Genomic DNA, 26269 nt, shown 5'->3' on the forward strand with positions numbered 1-26269 from the left:
TAATTGCTGACTAATATGGAGGTCTGTAGCTCTAGAAATGCACTTTAGGGAACAAATCAATTGGTTTTATTTATTTTTCATAATCGAGAGCCAGAATTGTTCACGAATCTCACTGGAGTTTTTAAAAAACCAGCGGCAGTGAAACGCCTCTTTCGGCTGCCTACATGTTCCGGATCGCACCGGAGGCGGAATGACTGCCATCGCGTCTGCACGCTGGAAACCAAAAATAATGTCTAATGCACAGACCATTTGCTGTTAAAGGTCTTCGAAAATGAAACGCTACATTTTAAGCAATGTTTCCTGGAAATCACTGGTTTGGAAACAGGAAGACAGTTACCTACATCCACGTTTGGGGATCTGATCGTGGGTTTATATTTCTGTGCCTCCCTTCTCACGGCAAAATCGGAATTTTTCAAACTTCAAGCATTTCCATTTTGCATCTTTTAGGTTTGTTTTTATGCAGGGGTCAGGGCGTGTCCTCAAAAAGTTTCGGTGTCAAAAGTTACAAATTGCTCTTAATTATTCATTTCCTGACTCAAGATGCTCTCAGTCTCGGCTTTCTATTCGGTTTTGGTTTTGGTTTTTGGTTGTTGTAGGTTTTTTTTCCTTCCTCTTTAATTTAAATCTCGGAATTATTTTCCTTCCGTGCGGTGAAATTAAAATTCCTGAAAATGCCTTGTTACAGTCCCTGGTAAAGGGGTCTTCTCGCTTTCCTTCGCTCCCCTATTATAGAAAGGTTCTTTAAAGTGAAAATACATCACGAATGCGCTTTCCTCTGCGCCAGGAATACATTTAAAATGCGCACCGGGCACCTGGTAAATAAACCAGGAGGGACCGTGGCTTCTCGGGAGCCTCCGAAGCCGCCACATCTCCCGGCCACACAATTGTCCTGTTTCCCCGCAACCCAGCCTTTCACCAAGCCCGGCCGAGGCGCGGAGCCGCCGACCAGCCCGCCGTGGATTTAAACCGGCGTCTCCCCTCTGCCACTGAAACCCGGAGTCAGCGCGAACAGCCTCGGACCGCGGGGCAAACGGGGGCTCGGAGCCAAGGCGGGGGTCGGGGGACCCCCGCCCGGCGGGGCGGGGGGTGCAGGTCCAGCCCGGGGCTGACGCGAGTAGGAATGAACTCGCGTTGTCTGAGGGGCGATGGGGAAAGTGCCTTTGCGGAGGAGAGGTCTGGTTCGGGGTGTGTGTGTGTGTTTTCTTTCGCACACACACGGCACGCAGCGCAGGCACGGTCGCACACAGCCCCCTGCCCCCCGGGCTGGGGATCCTGGCCCCCGCCCCGCCCCTGGCACGGAGCTCCGTTCCCCCCGGGCCCGGGGCTGCCCGGGACCCTGGCTCTGCCGCCGCGGCCGGCCGTGCCCGTCCTGCCTGCTGAGCGGCTCTGAGCCCGGGCTTGGCCGCGGGAGGAGAGGCTGGCGGGGAAGGGATGGACCCGGAGGAGGATCAGGCGAGGAAGAATGGTTGGGGAAGGAGGAATGGAGGGATGAGAAGGAGGGAGAGCAGCAGAAGGAGCCGGGCTCCAGTACTCACGGTGCATTGCTGAGAAGGGGTCTGCCTTGCAGTGCATATCCATGGGGAGGCAAAGGAAGGGGAAGAAATCGGCTGAAGCCGCCGTGTCGCCTCTAAAACTCAACTTCAAGACTTAGGGGAGAAAAAAAAAAACAACACCAAAAAAAAAAAACAAAACCCAAACCAAACAAAAAAATAAAACACAGAAGGAGAGGATAGGAGGGGAGCGGCGGGCTGCGCTGGCCCCCCTGCCCGGTGGAGCGGGGCGCGAAGTACTTTCCGGGGGGCGGGAGGGCTGCGCCGGCTCTGGGGGGCCGGAGCGGTGGGGCCGGCGGAGTCAGCAGAGTCCGTGGGAGCGAGGGGCTGGCGGCGCCGGGGGGCAGGTGGGTGTCATGGCTGGGAGGGCTCAGAGCATCCCCGGCGGCGGGGAGGGGGTGCCGGAGCAAGGTGCGGCCGGCGGCCAGGCGGCAGAAGGCGCAGGAGGACGCGGCTCTCCCTCCTCCTCCTCCTCCTCCTCCTCCTCCCGCGGTCCGGGGCTAGTTCATTTAAGTTCAAAGCGGAGTAGCAATCCCCGGGTAAGCGGCGAGCGGCGGGCGGGCGCGCCCCCTCCTCTCGGCCGGGCCGAGGATCCGGCGCCCGGCGGACTTTGGCCCGAGGTGGGAAGTGCTTGCGAGCAGCCGGGGCCGGAGACTGGAGCCTCCGCTCCCGGTGTGTGTCTCTCTAAAAGCCGCAGCGCCCTCAGCCCCCCGCCCGCCTCCCCGGAGATGGATGACTTGTCAGACAAAGGCAATAGATTCCGACACTCTCTGATTCGCCAGCGCGCCGAGCCGAGCGCGGCCAGGAGAGGAGAGGCGAGGGGAGAGGGGAGAGGGGAGAGGAGAGAGGAGAGAGGAGAGAGGGGAGAGGGGAGAGGGGAGAGGAGAGGAGGGGAGAGGAGAGGAGGGGAGGGGAGAGGAGAGGAGAGGAGAGGAGAGGAGAGAGGAGAGGAGAGGAGAGGAGAGGAGAGGAGAGGAGAGGAGAGGAGAGGAGAGGAGAGGAGAGGAGAGGAGAGGAGAGGAGAGGAGAGGAGAGGAGAGGAGAGGAGAGGAGAGGAGAAGAGAGGAGAGGAGAGGAGAGGAGTGGAGACGAAACGAGACGAGAGGAGACGAGAGGAGAGGAGAGCCGGGCCGGCGGCGCTGGGCGCGGGGGGGGGCCGCCGCCTTCGGGAGCGCCGACGGCGGGGGAGACCCGGCCGCGCGCTCCGGAGCGCCCCGGGCCACGCGTGTGCGGGGCGGCACGGCACGGCCCGCGGCGGGGACGGGAGCCCCGCTTTGTTGTCACTTGCGGCTCTGGATCCCAACTCCCTGAGCGGCCGCGCACACGGCCCGGCGGTTCATCTCCCCGCTCACGCCCCGCTCTGTTACCGAGGTCTATTAGTGGGGGTGAAACGGGGCGGGGGGTGGTCGGTGCACGCCAAGGGCTCCGCGGGGTGCGGCGGGGAGCGGGAGGCGGACGGGGAGAGACAGAGAGAAGGGAGGTGGGGAGCAAAGAGGAAGGAAAAAGGAGAGGGGCGAGGGAGATCAGGAGGGGAAGACATAAAGAAGAAAAATAAAGAAATAGAAGCCAGAGAGCCCGAGAGGAGGCAAGAGAGAACGAAAGAAGGGCAGGGCGGGCTCCTGGCACCCCTCTGAGCCGCACCCGGGCCCCTTGCAGCCACTGCGAAGTTTCCCCTCGCGCGCGTTTGGGGAAATAACAGCAAATTCAACTTTCCCCATCCCCGCCGCTTTTTCTCTTTTTCTTTTTCTTTTTTTTCTTTTTTTTTTTTTTTTTAATGCTAGAGTGGAATTTTAAAATTGTTTCACAGGTAAGTCTGCGGCTAAAATAGACGTGTCTTTGACCTGGCAGAGCAACAGAGAGCGAGGGAGAAACACCTTCTGAGGGTGATAACCAGGGGTAGAAAGACAAGGCACGAATTGCGAGCTCAATTTTGGTTTTCAGGCGGCGAGTTCATCATCACCTGAAACGTACTTTCTCCTGCTCCTCTTTTCCTCCGTCATCCTGCCCCATCCCTCTGCTGATCTGTCACGAAACAGCCGCTTTTGTTTTCTAACTGGTTTAAGTAAAGAATCTGTGAGAGATCTTTATGAAATATTTTCTACTGTCTCATAAATCATTTTGGCACTTCAGCTGATGCTTTATCTTTCTTTCCCCCCGCTCCCCTCTCTCGTTCCCTTGCGTGCAAAAAGGGATGGTTTGGGGAAAAATAATAATAATTTTCTTTTTTGACACCGCCGAGGGTTGAGCGCCAAGTAAGGAGCGCTGCGCCCCGGCCCCGCGCTGCGCAGAGGCACGGCGGGCACGGCCCCGGCAGCGCCCTCCCAGCAGCGCCTCCGCGCTCGCGCGGGCCGGGCCCCCCGCCCGGCCGGGCCCCCTGCGCCGCGCCCGAGGGTCCCGCCCCGCGCCAAGTTCGCGAGCGGCCGCTGCGCTGCGCCGGCAGGCCCCGCTCCGGGGTCGCCCCCCCCTCGGCGGCCCGGACCCGCCGGCCGCAGCTCGCCCACCCGCGTCCGCCGCTCACCCGCCGCCCGCCTTATCAGCCGCTCGCACCCCGCGCCGGGCTGCTGAGCCCACGGCGGGGCCGCCCACCCGCGGCGGGGCCGGCCGGGCGCAGGTGCGGGGCAGCGGCGCTCCCCGCCGCGGCCCCTAGATGGCGCCCTCCGGTCGGCTTGGCGGCGGGGCCGGGCCGGCGGCGGGGCCGCCGCGACCCCCGGGCGCTGCCGCGACCCCCGGCCCTGCCGCCGCCCTTAGCCCCTGCCGCCCCCCGCGGCCCCCGTGCTGCCCGCGGCGGCCAGCGGCCCTCCCGTAACCCCGCTCCGCCCGGCAGGCACAGTCCCCCCGTCTGCCGGCAGTTGCCCCTCCCTTTCTCCCCGGGCGCCCCGTCGAGCCGGGCCGCGGCCCGAGGCGGGGGGGCAGGGGCAGCGGGGCGCGCCCCGCGGGTGGTACCTGTCCTGCCCGCCCCCCTGTCCAGCGCCCCGGTCGGTCACCCCCCGCCTGTGCCCTCAGGAGCGCTGGGGCGTCCGCCTCGCCTCCCGCGGGGATTCTGCGGGCCCTTGTAACTGTTGATTGTATGGCGAGCAGATAACAGCCCGGGGGGGGCGGGGGGCGAGCCCCGAATCTCCCCCCAGGAATGTGTTTTGCCGTAGTTTCCTCCCTCCCTGGTGCTGTTTCCCCATCTCAGTGAGGAGAACGGCAGGAGTGAGGGACGCGAGAAACACACCGTGAGCCCTCTGCGAGTCTTGAGTCCCGCGGTGCGGAGGAACCTGTGGAAACGGGGGAGCCCCTGCCTGGTAGAACGGGACCGTTCTCTTAGGAAAGGAAGGCAAGGAGGAAGGGAAAGGGAAAAAGAAAGGGGAAAAGGAAAGGGGAAAGGAAGGGAAAGGAAGGGAAAAGAAGAAGGAAAAAGCTCCTCACTTGCTGTCCCCTACCCTCACCACGCATACCACAGTATCACCTGGTACCCCATCCCGCACCAGACTTCCTGGAAGAATTGCTTTGTCAACATTTAAATCCACCGAACAATTTCTGTCTGCCCAAAGTAAAAATACCGGCCTGTCCCCATGGCCCCGGCACGGCTCTGTTCCCTGCGGGACCGGGTGAGGCCGAGACCGTGGGCTTCTTCCTGCTCCCGCGGCTCCACATGCATCTCCCCAGCCTATTCCCACTTCACCCGCCCTGGGTGCATTTTTTCCTCATCCCACTTCAAATGAACCTTTCCATCTCTCCTCTTTCTCTTTTTTCTTTTCTTTTCTTTTCTTTTCTTTTCTTTTCTTTTCTTTTCTTTTCTTTTCTTTTCTTTTCTTTTCTTTTCTTTTCTTTTCTTTTCTTTTCTTTTTTCTTTTCTTTTCTTTTCTTTTCTTTTCTTTTCTTTTCTTTTCTTTTCTTTTCTTTCCTTTCCTTTTCTTCTCTTTTCGTTTCTTTTCGTTTCGTTTTGTTTCGTTTTTCTTTTCTGTTCTTTTCTGTTCTTTTCTCTTTTCATATCTTCTTTTTTTCTCTTCTCTTTTCATCTCTTTTCCCTTCTCTTCTTTTTTTTTTTGTTTTGTTTTCTCTTCTCTTTTTCTCCCCCCTTTTATTTCTTTTACTCTTTCTCAAAGAGGATCTAAGGATCTCCCCTTCTTCGCAAACCCAGACCCCCCCCTTCCTCCCAGCTAGGAACATTTACACTTCAAAAGAGACGGCTGCCTTTCTGCGGAACTTTCAAGAAAAATAAACTTTTGGGGGGAGTTGCTGCGATAGCTATCTTTCGATCTGCTTCGTTAGCCGGCTTTCTCCAGCTGATCCAGCCGAAATCTTCTCCACTGATCCTGTTCCCACCCCCGGCCCCAATACACATACCCGGAGGGCCCTGTCAGCTCCCTCCAAGGCCTTTGCGGTTGCCCCGTGCTCCTTGGCTTGGCCAACCTGCCGTGCTGGCCGTGTCCCTGGGATGCGGGTGGAACAAGTGTTGTTCCTGGCGTTTTCCTCACCGCCGGCTGCTGGCCCTGGGAAGGGCGCTCGGGCCGGGAACAATGCGGGAGGTGACGGGAGCCCCTGGGAGACGCCAGGCCTGCAGCAAAGCCCTCATGTCTGCCATCATCATCCTCTCTGGGGCCAGGGCTTGTGCCCAGCTTGGCTCCCAGTTTTCTACAGGTTTTCTGTCACTGGTTATGCTGGAAACCAGCTAAACGCGACCTTAGCTAGTGGGATGGCATGCTGAGGATGCAGAATTTTTGTGTTGACCTTGCATCGAGGTGCCATGAGTCCCTTGGCCCCACGCACCGCCTGTCTTCCTCCCCGTGTGAGCACCAGGTGAGCATCTACAGCCATAGTGCTGGTGCTTCGGAGGTGGTTTAGCCAGGCCCTTGATGCTGCCCAACACCACGTTACCATATTTACAAATTTGCAGGAGAAATGTGCACTGACCTTCTGTATGTATTTTCCTGACCTGCAACAACTAAGTTAACCTCATGTGAGAAAGTTGGGGGCAAAATCCCTGGCTGTGAAAAGATTTAAAAAAAAGGAGGGGGGGGGCAGGGCTGTGGACATTTAAAGGAAGGAGTTGGCATGTGTGTGAGTGTGAGAAGGGTCTTCAAGGAAGGGAGTGCTTTGATAAAACCTTCCCAGGCGACTTTTGGGGTGCTTTGTCTAAGGACAGAGTGATTTCTGGCCTGAGCAGACATCCTGCTGCCACTCCCCAGCCAGCACCCAGGGGAAGGGGGTGTCTGGACCAGGGATCACTCCTTCGCTATAAGGGGTGCTGGGGTCTGATCTTCCTGGGAGAGAGGGCGATGGGGCAGGGACGAGGTGCCAGGCAGCGGTGTGGAGATGTGGGAGCAAGATCAAAGCTGCCTGAGAGGTTTTCCCCGGGCCGGGCAGGGCGAGGGGAGTGGAGCAGGACCCTGCCGGCTGCCCCCCCAGCCGCTCTGCCCAGGAGACCCAAGATTGCTCTCGGTGGCTGAGTTTAACAAATAAGCACGAAGTTAGATTTTAAATGAACAATTAATAAAAAAGAGAGAGCAAAAAGAATAAAAGATGCCCATCGTTCCCCTCCCCCTGTGTCTCTGAGCCCCTCTCCCCCTCTCCCTCTCTCTCCCCCTCTCAGCACCTCTGGTCACGTTGGAGGATGAGTTTTTGGAGAGCTTCTGGTACAATATGGAGCACCACGGGCTGCAATTTCACACTCCACAGCACATTCCCCCTAAAGCTACTTTCTTTTTTTCCCATCTAAGACCCCCTCATGTCTCCCCCTCTCCCTTTCTCTCACTCCTTTGTGAGCCATGGGTGGGTTGCATGTCTGGGGGGCGCCGGGGCCGCGCGGAGGCCGGCGGACGGGCCCTGCCGGCGGGCGGGTGCGTGTGTGCGCGGGGGGCCGCGCTCCCCCTGCCCTGCCTGCTGCTGGCTTTTCCCTGCTCTGCATTTGTTTGCCCTGAATGGTAATAGCCCACGTGTGCTGCTCTTTATTCAGTCACCAACACTTTAACCTCTCCTCTTTACAAGAGAGCGTTTGCCACAAAAACGAGACAAGCCGGAGACCTTTTGCAGCCTCATTGGGGGTGGGGGGTGAGGGGGTGGGGGGTGGGGAGAAAGAAAGAGTTGGGGGGAAAAGCCAACAATGTGAAGAGACACTTCTGCAACAAAGCCAGCTCTCAGCGCACGGGGCCGGCCGGAGCTGGGGCGAGTCGCCAAGCCTCCCGGGCACAGACACATGGGGCCGGGGCCGGCCTGGGCGCAGCCCGCCGGCCCAGCCTCGCCCTCCCCGGGCGGGTAGGCAGGGAGAGGGCTCCCGACTCCCGGCTCCCGACTCCCGGCGCCGGGCCTGGGCCTCGCTCCGGCCCCGGGCTGGGGCAGCTCTCGCCGCCACGGGGGGCCCGGCCCCGGCTCGGCCGCCCGCTCGCCACGAAGCCGCCGCCGCGGAGCGCTGCCTTTGTCTGTGCCCCGGCCCTGCTACCCCTCTGCCTGCCCACAGCGGGGCTGGGGGCGAGCGCGGGGGGGCCGTGCTGCGCCTGGCCCAAAGGAGCTGGCCCAGATCTGAACCCTCCCGGCCCTCTGGTGATGGGAGGCTGCGGCGCTGGCGAGGCCCAGCTGCCTCTTCCCTTTGCCCTGGGCTACCGCCGGGGAGGAGGCGTGGGAGCCCCCCTCTGCCTGCCGCCTCCTCCCTCCGCGCTGGAGATGTCTTTTTTTTGTCCTCCTCTAATTTCTCCATAAAACTCCCGATGAGTGAATTAGACGCTTATTAAAGTCTCCTTTTAATCAGCAGTAGTGGGAGACCCTCCCTCCCTCCCTCTCTCTGCCCGTCCAAGGTTAGTTTGCCTCCGGGCCATTTGCAAATGTTAGGATTTACAGTTATCACACGCAAAAACATTTATATAACCCCTAACTATAATACACCCATAAAAACGGGGAGGGAGCGAAAACTGCTGCGGATCAGCGAAAAACCCTATGGCTTGCCCATTAAAGTCCCCGGAAAGGGTAATTCCAGCAGTCAGAGGGGCCAAAGTGTGGTAATGACTGCCTGGGATTCCCATCGCCAAACTGGTGGCACAAAGGGACCCGCGGGGAGCGGGGCGGCCGCTGCGCTCCGCGTCCTGCGCGGGGCCGGGGGAAGTTGGGCGCAGGCTTCTCCACACATGCATTAGAAAGTGATAGATATGCCTCCAGACTTTATTTCTCCTTTCTCTCTTTCTCTCCTGCTCTGCTTCTTTCCCTCTGTGTCCGTCGTCCCGTCCCCCCCCCTTTCCCTCTTTCTCGCCTTCTCTCTCCTTTCTCTCTCTTTTCGTTCTTTCTCTCCTTTCTCTCAGCTTCTTTCTCCCTTTCTTTCTTTCTCTCTGTCTTTCTCTCTCTCTCCCCCTTCTCTCTTCCCATCTTTCTTCCTTTCCCTCTCCCCTGCCCGTCTTCTTTCCCTTCCCCGCCAAGCTAAGCCCGGACAATTTCTATACACACACGAACCCACCTCCCCAGAGAAAGTTGCCCCGGCCGCGTTCCTGGCAGCGCTCCCCAAGCCCCGTTGCGAGCCCTGGCGCGGCCCCCGCTTCCCCCCGCCAGGGCCGGCTCCCGGGCCGCGGGGCCGCGCCGGAGCGGGGGCCGGGAAGGCAGGCTGCTCTCCGCCGCCGAACAAAGGCTGGGCACGCACCAACAAAGGACCTGGCGCGGCCCCTCCGCCCGGTGCGAGCGCCGCAGGTGAGCGCTGGGGCTCGCCCGGCCGGGCGCGGGGGTCCTGCTCGCGGAGCAGTGCCGGCACCGGCGGGAGGGGAGCGGGGGTCTGCGGGGCTTCAGGAGAAACTGCTCGTAAGTCGGTGGGGAAACTTTCTCTCCCCTCCCCTCTTTCTGGGAAAGCCGGCAGCCCGGGCGGTTTCAGTTCTCTCTCCCCGCCCGTTCCCTTCGCGCAGGGGGTCTCGGTCAGTCCCTTCCCTTCCCTTCCCTTCCCCTGGCTGGGAGCCGCGACAGCCCAAGTTCGGCGCCTAATTAAAAAGAGTGGCAGGAAGAGTCATTCCTCTTTAACATCAGCTGTTAATGGCCTCGGAGTTTAGTGCATCTGAGGAAGACGCAGAGCGAGAGGCAGGGGAACGCAGAGTGCGGGGAAACGGCGGGGCTGAGGGAAGGGCAGTCTCCGGCGTGGTGAAGGAAGAGAAGGAGAAATCGAAGGAAGGAGGGAAGGGGAGAATCTTAACTTAAAAAGAGGAGCTGGAAGGTGGAGGGGGCGGGGAAGGACTGGATTGTGAGCCGACACCGGATCTCCCCGCCAGCTCCCCGGGATGCCTCAGCCGGGCAGACTCGGGAGAAGGATGGAGTCAGGGAGCAACTGCGGGCGAGGGCGGGCAGCGCGCAGCGGGGAGCGGGCGAGCGGCTCCGGGGCGGCGGGGCGGAGGGACGGAGGGACGGAGGGACGGCGGGGCGGAGGGACGGCGCCCGTCCGAGCCGCCGAGCGCTTTTCCTGGCTGCCTGTCTCGCCTTCTCCTCTCTTGCACCCTGATCCCTTCCCTCCTTCCTCAGCCCTCTGAAGGCTGCAAACCAAACGTCACCAAATCAATACGAACCCCGGCTCTGTGGGTGCGTGGGTGCGTGTGTGTGCGTGTGTGAGTGTGTGTGAGCGTGTGTGTTGATCCTGACCTGCTGGACTTCAAAAATCTGCCGCTTCCGACTCCCTCCCAGCCTGTAAGTTCAGAATTACAACCTTCTACATCTATGCAAACTTTTATTTATCGGAGAATTCCTTTCTCTAGGAGAAAGAGAAATTGTCACCATGTGATCGGCTAATTTCTGACACACGGGGCTATACCCCTCCCCCAGCGTGGGGAAAAAATATCTCCCGTGGATCTCTTTGAACTGTGCACAAGCCATAACTTTGGCAATGTATATACAATGTTATTTCTGCAAGGCAGATTTCCAGGGTTAGGGGAGGTGGTTGCATTCTGCTAAATGGATCCTTTGTGGTGAGTGCAGATTTATGCCCAGTTTTGATTTATAATTAAATTAGCTTCTGATTTGCAATATGTGTGTCTGTGTTTAAAATGTATCTAATCTGTGAAATTGAGGACTGAAATTGGGCACTTTAAATGAAAATTTACCTTTCGCCTCAAGGGTTTCTTTATGAAGGGATAGCCGGGAGGGCAGCGTGCAGCAGGAAAGCGGGGCTGTAATTTCCATTAGGAGATGTCAATCAATCCTTCTTTTCAATACATCAATTAATAAATCCGATTGCTGCTGCGGGCTGCTCCCCCCCGGGCACTCTTTCTGGCCGGATGGGGAAGTGTGAGGGGAAGGCAAACTTTGGCAGGGCCGTCCCCGCAGGCAGCGCCGGCCCCCGCCCCCTGCCCCGGCCCTGCGCCGAGCCCCGGCCCCGGCTCCAGCCCCGGCAGCGCGGCCCGGGCCCGGTGGCGGCAGCCGGAGCCGGGGGGCTCTCCGCGGCGGGGCTTGGGCTCTGACAGGGCTGCATGACACAGCCCGGGGGCAGACGGGCCGGGTTTTTGGCCCCCACAGGGGCGGTGGTGGGGGTGTGCACACGCGGTTAGAGCCGGGCCTGGGCCCCCCCGCCTTAGCTGATTTATATTTAGGCTTCACTTATTTAAGCGACACTTCCCCCCCCCTCCCCCCCCCGCACTGCGTCCCACCCCACGCAGCTCTAACCCGGGCGATACACAGCGGCGGACCCGCAGCCCCTGGCTTTCATTTTTCACAGTCCGCAGGGGCCGGGGCGGTGGGGAGCTCCCCCAGCCCCACAGCTCGTCCTCTCTCGCTGCGCTTAGCGTGCGGGGGCCCCGCACCTGCGAATCAGCGGGAAATGGGGAGAAAAGGCTCTTTCGGTATTGGTGTTTGTTTTTTTTTTTTTTTTCAACGGGTAAATACAGGAATTGCGTTGTCCCTCTTTAATTCAGCACCGACACCGACGCTCCTTCCCTCTGAGGTGGCGCTGGCAGCCCCGCAGCCCGCCGCGGTGGGCGGTGTGGGGGGGAGGGGGCTGGGGGCAGCCCGGGGGGGGGGCTGGCCCGGCGGAGACCGGGCAGGTGTGCGGGGGGGGCCGGCGTCGGGACACGGCGGCACCGAGGTCCTCCCGTTGGGTCTCTGCCCTCAGAGCTTCACACAGTCGGAAAATCCCGACAAACAAAACCAATTCAATGTGTCGCCTCTCCCTGCCAGCGCACACACGGTATTTTGTAGAAATCCGGCTAAAGAAACGGCTGACTTTTCTGAAACCCCCACCGATGTAAAAAAGACGCTTAGAGGGAGGGAGAGCGAGCATCCCCAGCCTACTCCGTAGCCATCATCATCATCATCATCATCATCAAGCCTGTCCGTTTGATTTAAAAACAGCACGATGGGGATCACGCTGTCACTGAAGGCTGTCTCCTCAGCTTCCCTTTTTTTACACACACCCCTCCCAACCATACAGCTTTTTGCCCTCGGGTTTGCAGGCTGCTGGTGTCGGTGTGAGTTGCTCGGCACAAGCTCCTTTCGCCTGCCCCCCGGAGCGGGTGGCGCGGGGCAGCCCCAGGGCCGCGGTGGGAGCGGGGACAGCCCGGGAGCTCAACCTCGGCAAGGGAAGGAGTGAAAAGAAGAGAGAGATTGAGAGAGAGTCTCCCAGGCAGCTTGATCCCATTAGCTCCGTCCTTGGGTTGCATATTTATACGGTCTAGGAGGTGAACAGATGGACTATCAATTTAATTCCATCTTCAACACCATCAGAGATTGATTTTCTACTCGCTTTTAATTTTGCCATAATTAATTAGATCATTACAACTGTTTTCTATTGATCTCCCTATTTAAACCTCAGATGCAAAGGGACTTCGGCAGATCCTTTAAAAACACAGAAGGGAAAAGGAGCAGAGGGAGTTGCAAACTTTCTGAAGGTTTTTTTTAGTTTCGACTTTGAAGGTTTTCGGTGCAGAACAGAGAAAAAAAGCCGCTGTGGCCTTTTCTTTCGGGAGGCCTTTTTTGTTGCCTTTATATTTTTCCTTTACGTTTGGTGAATCTTCGTGGTGTTTATATGTAATATACGGCATATATAATAGACTCTGTTGGTTCGATTATGAAAATATACGCTCGCACGTGTATGTGCGTATATGCGCGTATATATATACACACACAGCGTATTTGATATTAAGATTTACTGAGGCGGTGCGCGCGCGCTTATATATAGGGAATCTATCGACAGAAAAGAGATGTGTTTTCCTGAAGGGCGGGTGGTTTTATTTGCCTCCCGTCCGTGTCCCTCTGTTCGAACCGCTCTCCAGACGGGGGCACCTCACCCTGCGACCCCAGCAGCAAGGGCCACAGGCAGCGGAGCCGCGCGCCCCGGCCCCCCGCGCGCCAGGGCTCCCCCCGGCCGGCAGCGGCCCCGTACTGGCGCTCGGCGAGGTTTGCGTTTTAAACCTCTGTGTTCTCCCCTCCCCGATCTCTAAATTACAAGCAGCTCCATTTATATACGTGATTTGAGGGAACCAAATCCGCGTAATGGTGCCTTTACCGCAAGCGGCAGCGCCGGGGAAAGCCTCCTCTCCGGCGGGGTTTGTAGCTTTGTTTGCAAATCATAAAATTGACGACGGGGAGCGGCCGGGGGGGGGGGGGGGGGCAATCCGGAGAGCCTCCCGGGCGGCGGGGGCAGGTTTCGGGGGGAGCAGAGCCAACCCTCGTGGGGGCGATGCTGCCGCGGCTCCCGGGTCGGCCCCGCGGAGAGCGGCCAGCGCTGGGCGGCCGGTGAGCCCCGCGCGGGGACGGGCGCCAAGGGCCCCACAGCGGGCCGAGGTCGGGTGTGGGGAGTCGGGGAGGAGAGTTTAGGCGATGCCCTGAACTTTCTACGGACGGGAGGAAGCTGCGGGGCAGGGGCAAATCGCCAAAACTGGCGTGTAAAGCGGGCTGGGGGCTGGCGGCGGGGTGGGCGGCGGGGCTAGGGCTGGGGCCGGGGGTCGGCCCGGCTCGCCCTGGCGCCTGAAGGGCGGCTGCGTTGCGGGTCCTGGCACAGCCCTCCCGGTCCGAACGGGGGAACCGAGCCCGTCGAGGGGGCCTGGAGCGGGCCCCCGTTAGGCCAGCGGGGCATTTAGCAGGTGAGGTGACGAGTCTTAGAGGGGAATCTGGCAAGGCGAGGAGGGGTGTGTGTGAAGGAGAGCAGAGGCAAGCTGCCTCCTGCCAAAGGAGGGAGTTGGGGGTGACGATCTCATCCCTCCCTGCTGAATATTCAGCCGCCCCCCCCCCCCCCCTTACCTGCTCTCCCTGAGCTGTGAGCCATGGCTCCTCTGCCTAATGGCCCGTCTCCCCGGGACGGCTGCAAACCAGTAGATCCGCCGCGGCCTTTTCTTCGCTTCTCTCTCCCCCGCTTGGGTGTCTTGCTTTCCCCCGCTGACTTTCGAGATCTAGGCGCAACCACCCAAAACTAAACGGTTTAGATAACAACGCACACACACACACCAGAGCACCACCACCAAAAAAAAAAAAAAAAAAAAAAGGCCAGCCACAGAGGAAGAAACGCCGCTCTGCTGAGCGGGACAGGCTAAAAGGAGGAGAAAATAAATAACAATCAAAGCAAGTGCAGCGCTGCTGCTTATAAAAGTGGAGAGAGTCTCACCTGCTCCAGTGTAGCAGGGCTGTGTAGCCGGGGAGGGAAGGGGCTTGGGGGGGGGCTGCGGGGGGGCAGCGCCTGGACTTTGAATCTGCTTCCCCTTGCCCCCCTCCCGCAAACTGGCTACCTGTAGGGAAGTCTTGTTGCAACAGCAGATTAATTTGTTGTCTTATTACCATAAAAATGTGCTCGGAGAGGGGCTGGCAAGGAGAGGGGGACGCGGGACAGAGGAGGAACTTCCTCCGAGTTGAAGAGGGAGGCGGTGGGCTCTGGCGGTGGGGTTGAGCGGGCCGGGCCGGGGGGAGCCGGGCAGGGGGGTCCATGCGGCGGCGCAGCCCACCCGGGGGGCCGGCAGCACTCCGCGCGGGGCTCGGGCAGCCTCCCGGTGGGGCGGCCGGGGGAGCCGGCCGGGGGCTCCGCCAGACTTGGCAGGCGGGCGGCAGGCAGTCCCGTGGAGTCTGCCCCTGGGAGCACCCGGCTTTGTGCTCTTGCGGGATTGTCTGCCTGCCCATCCCCTCCGTCCGTCCGTCCATCTATCTGTCCACTCGCCTCTTCCTTGCTCTTACGGCCTCATTTTGGTAGAGGCTTCGCGACTGAAAATAAATAATTAATAAAACAAAGCTCCAAAGAAAAGAAGAAAAATTCCCAGTGCTAAAGACATCACCGAGCGAATATTTTTCTTTCTCTTTTCCAGCCCCCCTCTTCCATCTCCCATTGATTGAAAGTCTCTCTCAGCTCCAACAAGGAGTCCCAGGAAAAATGAACCATTCTGCTATCGATTCTTCATTAAAATTACATTTCTGCATTTGCTAAATTGGTTTTAAAAAGCTTCCCCTGTTATTATTGTCTTGTCAGAGCCGGCGGTGCTGGGCAAACAGTATTTTAAAAGCTTGGGACGTCTCCAAGATGAGGCTGTTGGGGGTTTTGTGTGTGCATGTGTTTCTTTTTCTAAAGTGTTTAGGAAAATGTTAACAACGCGGACTGGCGAAAAGCGTGCCCCAGACAAGTGGATCGTTGTAAAAATAAAGAAGGTGGAGGCAGCGCTTTCCTTCGTAACACTTAAAAAGCATCGATTGTCGCTTCAAGCAAGGGGGGGCGGGGGGGGAAGAGAAATTTAATTTTAAATATTAAAACGGGACGCCAAAAGTCAATAATGGCAGCAATGAGCATTTTTCCAAGGCGCCGTCTGCAGCCCCGGTCGGCAGCAGCCGCGGGTCTGGAGGCTCCTCGCCCCGCCGCAGCCCCAGCCCTGCCCGCCGCTCCGAAACGCGCTGCCGCGGGGAGATGCTGACATAAGCGCGGGTGACCCTCACCCAGGCGCCGGCTCCCTCCGACCTGGCCCCAGCGAACCCCGCGGGATCCCCCTCCTCCCTCCCAGGCTGGTGTGGGAAAAACCAGGAGGGACTCTGGGAGATTTACTTTGAATTCTGCAAATCTCTCTCGAAAGAGCAGGGAAGCAGAAATGTCTTCCTGATGTGTTTATCCCCTAATCAGTTCATTAGTTATAAACAACATGACATTAGAAGTTAGGAGGCAGTTGATATTAATTTTTATTTAACTAGTTGATGTTTAATCCGTCACGCCAGGCTGCTTAGAGAGAGCTGCCTGACACAAACCAGGTTAGAACTTCATACACCGCGATGATCGTCCGGGCACCGGGACAAGCAAACGTCGGCGGGGGGGCGAGGAGCAGGGAAACGGGGGGAAGGGGGGCGAGGGGGAGAGGGGCAGACCCGGAGAAGAGGAAAAAGCGGCGAAGGAGACTGGAAAATTCCCCCCTCCCCAGAATAAAGAGAGGAGAAGGGAGGGGGGTGAGTGGGATAACATCTGAATCGGCAGGGAGAGGGAGGGGGGAAGGAGCACGAAAAACGCCGCCGGGGGGCTGAGCCGAGCGGGCCGGGCGGAGCAGGTGCCTCGCCAAGCGCTCCTGCGGGGCCGGGGGCGGCGGGGGCCCCCGGGGGTCCCGCCGGCGGGGGGGCGGCCCGGGCAGAGCGGGGGTCGCCACCGAGCCGGTCCTCCTCTTAATTAAAAGAGGCGCCTGTTAATTAGGACGGGGCCGGCCGAGGGAGAACGGCAGGGCGCGGTGGGGCCGGGGAGGCGGCAACCGGGCCGCTGACCGCGCTGCGGGCTCCGACAGCTCCCGTCGGGGGGCGGCCTGGGCCGCAAGTGCCGCTGCTCGCCGCGGGTGCAAGGGGCGAGCGGCTGAGAAGGGGGGGACCCGCGGTACACCGCGGGCATACGTCTGTCCCTGCCCGGGAGCCCTGCCGAGGTGCTGCCCAACTCGAGCCCGCAATCACGGACCTGCCGCTGCAATTCCTGCCTTCTCCCCTCGCAGCGAGCTGCTTTCCCTGCGGACGGGCGGGGGGTACCTGGCTGGCTGCACGCCGTCTCCGCGTGCCTGGCTCTCTTTGGTTTTCACCCCCCCCCCGGCCCTGCCAGCATGTGGGACCCCCGCCTTTGCTCCCGAGGTGGCCACCGAGCATTGTCCCAGCACCCCCCGCCTCCGCGGCGGGGCCGCCGGCCCCCTCTTCCCCCGTGTGGGTGCTCCTGGGCCCCCTCCGGGCGCCCTTTCCCTCAGCGCTGTTCGGAATGTGTTAACGTGAGCTGTCCTAATTGCCTCCGCGTGCATTTCCCCATTAACGCGTCTTGGCGGGCCAGGAGAACCCCGGCAGTAGCTCCGTGCGCCGCTTTGCGCTGGACGCCTGTTCCTCTGTGCGGCTGTGACTACAGGGAAAGTGTTCATGCCTGCGACCCATATTTTAATATAAATTTCCATATTAATCAATCACCCCCATCTATCTGGTGGATAAAGGAAATAGTTCACATTCCGAAGAAAATTGCCTGTTTTCCTGCAGTTAATAGTTAACTCCGGAACAGAAAGTTCCCAGGGACATGCGGAGGCAGAGGGAGCGCGGCTCGCCCTGCTCCCGCCAAGCACCGGCCGCCTCTTCCCGGGCCGCGGGAGCGCGGCCCCCGGCCCCCAAGGACCCCCCCGGGAACTCCCCGACTCCTCCGCCACGGGCTGGGGTCCGGGCGCCTGCGAGTTTTTGGAGGGAAACTGGGGACGGAGTGTTTTAAAGGAATAAACTCCTGATGGGGATGTGGGATGCAGGAGGGAGGCAGGATATTTTCCCATAGACCGAGGCAGAAAGTGGCTGCAACAGGTAACAGGGCAGCCACCAGCGACACGGGGAGCAGGGGGCACACTGCTTGGCCGTTCGGCTGGAGAGCGGCGTAAGGAAGTGGGTGCCTTTCCTTCGTCCGGTGCCTCGTCTCCCTTTGAGGTCGGGTGCGCTCGGAAGGATAGAAAGGGTTCGAAGGGGGGGACGGGCTGAGGAGCCTGCGCGGGGGGTGCAAGGGCAGAGGTGAGGCGGCCCCCAAGCGTCGCGGCCCCTCGGCAGCCGAGCCCGGGGCCAGCCGGCCCCTTCCGGGAGTTTCGGGGGCGACCTTCAGGGGCGCGGGGACGCCCGTGTCGCTGCCGCCGGGCCCCGCGCGGTGCCCCGGCGCCGGGCCCGCCCCCCCGGTGCCTTTGGGCGGGGGTGGAGGTGCCGGGGAGGGCGCAGGGAAGGGGAGAGGAGCAGAGGGTGGAGTGGGCTTCCCCCTCGGCCAGGGGCTGCCCGGGGGGGGGGGGGGCGTGGGACCAGCGGGAGCAACTTTGAACTACCCAGGTCGGAGGGATGCTTCTGGCACGGGGGGAGGCTGCCCTCCTGGGGACGGGGCTGGTGGCAGAGCAGTGGAGTGGGAAGAGGGTCGCGAGAGGTGTGGGGCGGGGGGCGAGCGCCTGGGGAGGCGGTGGGTTAGGGCTGCTGTGGGGCGGGGGAGGGGGGGGACCCGCTCCCGCAGGGCTCCCGCTGCCTCCGGGTCTCTCCGGCGGGGTATCGCGGAGCTGGCGGGGGCTTGGGGGGGACGGAATGGGTGGGGGCCGGCGGAGCTGCGGCAGGCGATGCCGGTGTCGCGGCCTTGGCGTGAAGTTGCGGCCGGGACCGGGGCCGGGGCCGGACGCGGCGCGGGGAGGAGCGGGCTGGGCGGGCGGACGATCCCGCTGCCGCCCCGGGGCACCGAGCCCGGCCGGCTGCGGGAAACCGGCTTTTGGGCCGGCAGCTCCGGCGCCGGCCCGGGGGGGCCCGGGGGCGCACCCCCGCTGGCCCCGCGGCTCTCGGGCCCCAGCCGCCGGGCGGCTCCGGCCCCATTGCCCGTTGTCCCGCCAGAGGGGGCAGTGCAGATCGGCGGTGCCGGGCTCCGCTCCGGGCCCCCCGGGCACAGGGCTGCGGCCTCGGCCCGCTCAGGGGGCCTATGCCCCGGTCCCGGCGGGGACGGCGGCGCTTAGCCCCGGTGGCGAGGGCTGGGGCCCAGGAGCGCCGCCCAGCACATTCCCCACGCTCACCCCCCCCGTCCCCTGGCAGCTGGCAACATCGGGCGAGGGCTCCCTGGGTCCGGTGTGCCGCAGCCCCGGTGCGGCAGCGCTCCCCCGGGGGCTCAGGACAGGCGGGTGTGAGCGCTCCCTCCTTCCCCGGATAGTTCAGCACAAGTTTGTGGCCCCAGGGAGGGGCCCGGCGGCCTGCGGGTGCCCTGCGCTTGGAGCCCGCCAGGCTGGCGGGGCCGGGGAGCTGCCCCGGGGCCGGGGAGCGTGGGGGGGCCGCTGCGTGGGCCGGGGAGGAATGAGGGCGGGGGGCACGGGCGCGGGGGGCACCCCTCGCCGTTGCCAGGACTGAAGAAAGGGGCAGGGGAAAGTGGAAGATCACTTAAAAAACCCGAGAGGCTGGAGGCGCAGAGCGCGCCCTGTACTAATGTGTAAAGAAGGGGAAAATAAAAGATGGATGAAACTAAGTGAGAAGGTGGAAATCAGGATGGATGGACAGACAGACAGACATTGATTTTTACTAATATTAGAAAAAAAAGGGGCTGAATAAAGAAGGGGACGTTTAATTTGACGATGAAAGGAGGATGGATGGATGGATGGATGGATAAATAGACAGAACAGAGATAATATTTTAATGGGAAAGATGGAAAATATGAGAAGAGGGCAACAGAAAATGAGGGGTGAAAAAAACCCTTCTAGCATTTGTGGACCGAAAGAAGGGAGTGAGGGGAAAAAGAGAGAGGAAAGGAAAGGAAAGGAAAGGAAAGGAAAGGAAAGGAAAGGAAAGGAAAGGAAAGGAAAGGAAAGGAAAGAGGAAAGGAAAGGAAAGGAAAGGAAAGGAAAGGAAAGGAAAGGAAAGGAAAGGAAAGGAAAGGAAAGGAAAAAAGACATGAGAAGAGGTTTTTAAGAGCTGTCAAACAGTTGGTAGACATCAGAATTAGAACAGAAAAGCAGAAGCATTTATGGCAGCCCGCGCCGAGGCGATTTTCCCCCATTGGCATTTTATGGAGCTCCTAAATCTCCGCTTAACGCTGTTTTGAGCCGTAAGAGTTATTTCCCCCCACACTTTTCTGCTCTAGGTTCACTTCCAGTTGCCATCGCCAGTCCCTCGCAGCGGGGGCAGCCGGCGCCCGGCGCCCCACAGCGAGTGCCTCCCGCCGGGGGGACACGGCGGCTCCCGCCCCCGCCCCCGCCCACCTCGGCAGACCAGGGGTCCCCGCGGGGGAGCAGCAGGCGGCTCCCCGCTGGCCCGCAGCCGCCGGGGTGGGCCTTCGGGCAGGAGCAACAGTTCCCCGGCACGTCGAGGGGGGGGAAGGACCTGCCCTTCCCCGGCACGGCTCCCCCGGGGTGGGGAGGAGGACAGGCGGCCCCGCGCGGGGGGGAGGCACGGACAGGCTGTCTAGCTCCTCCGCTCTTGCCGGGCGGGGGCGACGGTTGGGGGGCGGCTGCGGGAGCGACGAAAGAAGGACCTCAAGGTGCAGGGAAGTGGGAAGCGAAAGCCACTTCGCTTCCCCAGCAGCCGGTCCTTACACGCCGCCTCCACGTCGGTGGAAAACTCCAAACCTCGGTGGAAAACTCCAATACTCCAGGCACTAATAATGATAACAGGAACAGTAATGACAACAGTGATAATGCGTTTTCGTATATTAAAACCTAGGAAATGTCCTCCTGCACCCGCTGCCTCCCGCTCCCCGGGTTTCTGGGACGCGCTGAGTTTTGAGGGTGCTCCGAGGGCCGGGTGGGTTCGAGAGAGGGACATTGATGGGAAGAGTGAGAGCCGGGGGAGGTGTAACTCGTGTGCCTTTCACCTTATACCGGGAACACAACCATTGTCCTTGTGACAAGAATCTCTGTTATGGTCTGGGAGCTGCAGAGAAAAGGGAGTTCTGCAGGTCTGTCTCCTAACTCCCGCTGCGGCCAACACCCCCCCCCCCCCCCCCCCCCCCCCCCCGCCTGTCCCGCCACCCCCCGGCAGCCCCCGGGCTCTGAACCAGTTGATATAAAAGTGTGTGCGAGAGGGATAAAAGTTCCAGTCTGCGAATGAGAAGAAGAAGGCTGCAGGGGCAGAAGCAAGTAATTTCCAGCCGATTTCTCATTACTCTTCTTAACGCTATAAGGGAGAGAAAATTAGGCACACAGCACACGTTTGGCCACTTCATAAAAAATGCAGATTTGAGAGATGATGTGAAATGTGCCCTCGAGTCAATGATTAAAGATAGCTGACTGCATTTTTTTTTTTCCTTTCCTATTTGGAGTTGAGATGAGAAATGCCCCTGAGCTCTGCAGGTCCAGGAAGGGTCCTTCAATAACTGATAGAGTGGCCCAAGAGCTCCTTTCCCTCCTCCCTGCCCCCCCACCCCGCCGGCCATAGGGGGAGATGTGCTCCGCGCTCCCCGCCCGGGGACGCCCCCGGGGGTATTTCCCGGGCGGCCCTGGCGTGCGTGGCCGCGGCACAGCGCAGGTGGGCGCGGGGGCTGCGGCCGCTCCTGCCTTCTCCCACTCGTGTCAGCAACTTTACCTCCCCAGCATCCCCTTAGCCTATCAGCTTTGCCTCCGAGCCTGCCGAGGGACGGAGATTCTGGTTCAACCGCTTTAAAGATTTATCCTTAAAAATAACGGAGGGAGGAGACGGCCAGCCCGGGGACAGGCGTATTCCCCTTGGTTTGGAAAGCGGAGAAAGCTGCGGAGGGCTGATGGCAAGGGGCATCCCCGGCAGCTGCCATCTTTCCCCTGACTGCCAGGGGCAGGGTCTTCCCGCAAGTTTCCCGACAAAGTTTGGTCATCGACGAACGTCCACGTAAAGGGGGGGCACCCGCCACCCCCCGCCAGGGCCGCCCGCAAGCGGACAGAGGCACTTGCTGAGCCCTCCGGGCGCGGTTTGCAGGCAGGTGCGGGACAGCGGGCAGGACGCGCCCGCGTTTGTCTCTCCCCGCCTGGCGCTGGCGGGTGCGGGACGGCCGGGCTGCCGGCTCCCCGCGCCGGGGGGAGTGGTGTCAGCGGGAGTCGCGGGTGCGGGGGGGCGGAGGGCCGCAGCCCCCTCCAGAAAAACGCCTCAATTTCGGACTTTCTCAAACGCATCCTTCCCTGCGGCCCCCACCGCAAACTTGGGAGGAAGGCAAAATAGAAAGGGAAGGAAAGATAAGAAGAGAGGGGGGAAATGAAATCAAAGCTTTCCAGCCCGCTGGAAGAAGAAATGTGTATTTCTTTTCTCTAAACACTCCTAATTTTTCAACCCAATTGAAAATAATAAAATGTATAAAGAAAGCATGGATGCAGTTTTCCAGAGCTCAGCTGCTGAATAACTCCTCATCAGCCGCACCGATTTCTTTGATTAATCCCGAGGTCTGAAGTAGAAGCAGTTCCAGTGCGATACCTTACACGCCAAGCTGCTTCTGCTTCCCTACTTTGTTAGACTCGTTTATGCGCAATTTTTTTTTTTAAACAATAATTTCAACTCCTTTCCCCCTTAATAAATCCATTTTTTGAAGCGGTACCTGCTTTCTAATTGCCCTGAATAAATGCCTTTTCCCCATCTCCGGCTCCCTAAACCCCTCAGCACCCCGGTGGGAAGGAGGTCGCAGGCACCAGGCGGGGGAACCGGACCACCCCAGCTTCTGGCAATTTCCTCCCACTCTGTCGCGATGAACTTGTAATTGTAATTTCGTGTGCGAAACGGCGCAGACCGACATTCTCTCTCTTAATGGGACTTAATGTAACTGTACACGATCCTTTATGCAACTATATATCTAACGAGTTCTCTTATTGCTAGACGTATTGCCAATTCTCAGATTCCCTGCATGACTATAAGTATATACGTTATATTCACAGCTACGCGCATATACCCGAAATACATTCGTCTGTGGAGAGGAATACGTGGCAATATGCACGAAATGTATAGTATAAACCCGAATCTCTATATCAAAATGGAGATACTTTAATTTATATATATTTTATTGCGTATAACGATTTCTTTCGGAGACAGCTAGGGAGCATCTAACATGGGGAGAGATGCACCTGTGCGGAGATTTGAGGGGGAACGCTCCTGTGTGCTTGCACAGCCTGTGCTTATGCACATATATCACACGTATCTCTCTCTCTCCCCCCTCTTGTGCATGTATAAAATATCAACGTGATGCTTTAGAAAAGCGGTGAGCTCGGCACAGTTCTTTACCCTTTTGCCAGATGATGCTGTTGTTTATAAGACCGTACTTCTCCGCGAGGCGGTTTGCGCCCTCCACTCCAATTTACACTCCCGAGTCGTTCGTCCAGCTTGCTTTTCTCCCTGAATCACCCGGCTCGGAGTCAACCAGAAGCACCAAATTCCTGCCTGTCTGATGAATGGACAAGATCGTCTGCTCCTTTCGGGGAGAGAGAAAAACAGCTCGGGCGGACGCGAGCGGAGCCGGGGGCTGCTGGGCGGCTGCGGGACCCCCATGGCTGGGCGCAGGGCAGCGGCCCGGCCGCCCCCCGCGTCTCCCCGCCGCGAGTGGGGGAGGCCAGGGCCGGCTTCGCGGGAGCGGGGCTCCCGGCCGGTGCCGGCCGGTGCCGGTGCCTGCCCTGCCGCAGCGCTTCCTGGGCTGGCTCTGGGCAGCTTCGCAGGAGGCGCTAATTAGAGTGTAACTGCCAGGTCATTGATTTCATGTTACCGGAGTTGTTGTTGTAGTTGGGTTCCCCCCCCCCCCCTTTTTTTTTTTTTTTTTTTTTTTTGACGTGAAGTACCCGCCCGGATCAGAGGCAGCAGGGGCTGCGCTGAGGCTGGGCTCCTACCAGACCCCCAGACCCCCAACACCCCGCTCGGCCGCCACACACGCTGCCAGCTCGGGAGTTGCAGCCTCCAGAGCCGGGGATCTGCCTGTTCTCCCTTTGTTGCTTTGTTGCAGGTCTCCCTCTGAAGCCGAGATCTGAATGCAGGGAGCATTATCGATGACTTTTAAATAATAACAAAGGGGGAAAATAAAAATAATTAGCCCCGCCTCTTCTAGTTTCAATTACTCTAATTAAAAACCCGAAAGGCAATTCCTAGGCAATATCTAATAATAGAATTAGCAATCGGATCCATCATTTCACACGGGGATTTACTTGCAGGGGTACTGTGCGAGCTCTATTAATAATAATAAAAAATCCTGCTAACCCTCTTTTTAAAATTAATAACTCTGTAATTATAATAATTTTATGTGCCTTTTTATAAGAAGAGGTTAATGTTGCCACAGTCTGGGGATGGGAAGGATGAAGTGAAGCGAAATACTGCTGCTTAAACTGACACCTTCCTATTTTATTAGGAGACATTATTATTATCAGACATCTGCAGGTAGAGAATTAAAATTAAAATCGCTTTCAACAATTCAATACACTTTTTATCAGCCATCTATCTGAAAATCATGAACATTCATCATCGGAGGCATTCTCCCTGAAAACAAGAACCCATTCAAATTTTATACAAATTATCATATTTATCATAGTCTGAAACTCTGGAGTAACATCTCCACAAACTGTCTGCCAACTCCCCGGGGAGCTGAATTCCGCTCCGCAGCCGCTCGGAGCGGTTCTCGCTCCGCTCCTTCTCCCGGCCCTTCCACACCCGCTGCTCCTCGCGGCCCCGCAGCCCCCGGCGCGGAGGGCCCGGGCGGGGGGCGAGGGGGCGCTGCGGCGGCGCAGCCCCTGCGGCCCCGCTCGGCCGGGCGGAGCCCCCCGCCCCTGGCCAGGGCAGCGGGGCCGGCCGGCGCGGCCGGGCTGCGGGCGGGAGGCTGCCGGGCCGGCGTCCCTGCGGCAGCGCGCCGAGGCTGGGCGGCGGCCAGAGCGGCACTGACAGTAACAGTAGGAAAGTCTCATTCCCCTCCATCGTTTTGTCCTTAATTTTCTTTTTCTTTCTTTCTTTTTTTTTTTTTTTTCTTTTTTTTTTTAATACACCGCCGTGGGTGTTTGCAGGATCCCGCCGGCGCGGAGGACGCGTTGGCTGCGCCTTGTCCGCGCGCTCGGTGCCGGTGACAAATGACACGAATCGGTGCTTCCCGGTTGAGGGTCTGGCCGAACCAAATCACTTCCCACGCCTTGCTAATGACAAAAAGTTCATTAGTGCTGACTGCGCGGCCGGAGCCGCGCCGGCCCCGCGCACCCCAACCCCGGCCGCGCTCTTGGCGGGGGGCTCAGCCCAGCCCCGGCCCCGGGGGGTCCCGGCCGCGCTCCTGGCGGGGGGGGCTCAGCCCCGGCGGGTCCCGGCTCCGCGCCCCCCGGCCGCGCTCCTGGGGGGGGGGGGGGGGGGCTCAGCCCCGGCCCCGGGGGGTCCCAGCCCCGGGCCCCGGCCGCGCTTTTGGCGAGGGGGGCTCAGCCCCTGCCCCGGGCGGCCCTGGCCCCGCGCATCCTCAGCGCCGTGGAAAAAAAAGTAGTTCCAATACAATGTTTGTTAACTAGGTTATCTAGGCTGTAGAAGATTTTAATGTTGAATTTTATAGCTTTACCACGCTCTACCGTCCTTCTGAATATTGTAATATTGCATTTTTTACAAGTTACTCTTCTGTTAATGTTCCAGCTAGTAACTTTTATAATCCTCCTCAATGAAATTTTTTTGTATTCTTCCGCACCGTTAACCTCAATGGCGGCACCTCAGCCCCTGGCAGGAGGCAAAGATGAAATGAATTCCTCTTTAATCAGAAATAATAATAATAAAAACACACACAAGGCTCCCTCTGCCTTTTATTTCAGCTTCCCTTTTTGGGGAGGGGGTGACACCTCAGGAGCCTCCAGCCCCCCATTCTGTCCTGCACCCCTGGGATGTGCCTGTGGCAGAGCCAGAGGGGGCCCAGGGATGGTGCCCACCTGGCCCCTGTCGCTCTGCTGGGGACGGGGGTGGGGGGGGCATAGCCTGCTCGCCCTGGTCCCTCTGCCCCCCAGTCCTTGCTGCTGTTTTCGGGGGGCAGCTTGGAGGCTGGGCTGCCGGCAGGCGTCAGCTGGCGGCCTTCTTGGAGCTGCCCACCAGAACGGAAAGTTAGGCACTTGTTTTGCTGCTTCTGGCATTCCCTCTGTGGATGGATTGGGATGCGCCACAGAGCAGCATCCTTAGCGCGAGCCCTGCCGGCATCAGCCGGCCCAGCTCCACTCGCTCTCTGCTTTCCCTTGACCTCGGCTGGGCTGGAGGTGCCCCAGCCCCAGCTGTTTGTTTTCCTGGGCGGTTGGAGGCAGCTCTCGAAGAGGTACATACACAGGAGATACACTCAGATGGACTTTCAATAAAATATATCCCTTCAGATGTAAATAAGGCAGGAAATCACCCCACCCTACTCCACTCCCAACTCCCCAAACTCTAGATGCCCTTACAAATGAATTAGACTTGCAAGCGCAAATGATCAACACCCAGCAGAAAAAAGGAATCACTCAGCAGTAATGAACTGAGTGCCCTTTAGCCCAGGGAGCGTATTTTGAACAAGGATTGGATGTTGTTATTTCCCTTGGTCGTTGTTAGCATTTAAGAACTTTATTCTCAGGCTCAGCCTGAATCTTGCATGAATGAAATATTGGAGGGGCTTGTGACTGTTGCAGGGCAGGGGCGAGGGCTGCCTTTCAACCTTATCTACCAGCTACCTCCCAGAAGCTGCTCCTACAGCTTCTGGGGTATTATCCCCGAGATTATCCTAACAGCAATTTCTCTCAGTCCTGGCTCCTGGAGTCAAGTGATTATATGCAACTCTCAGCTTCCACGTTTTTTTAAAAGTGTCTTTATGGTCATTTCAGAGTATAAAGATCATTTTCTTGTTTTAGAAGTCTACAACTGGGCAATCACATTAATTCATATGATCCAGGGTTAAAGAATAACCTGAAAACAAAACACATGTACACAAA

The sequence above is a fragment of the Falco biarmicus genome, chromosome 9, assembly GCF_023638135.1.
Source record: "Falco biarmicus isolate bFalBia1 chromosome 9, bFalBia1.pri, whole genome shotgun sequence".
Lineage (NCBI taxonomy): Eukaryota > Metazoa > Chordata > Aves > Falconiformes > Falconidae > Falco > Falco biarmicus.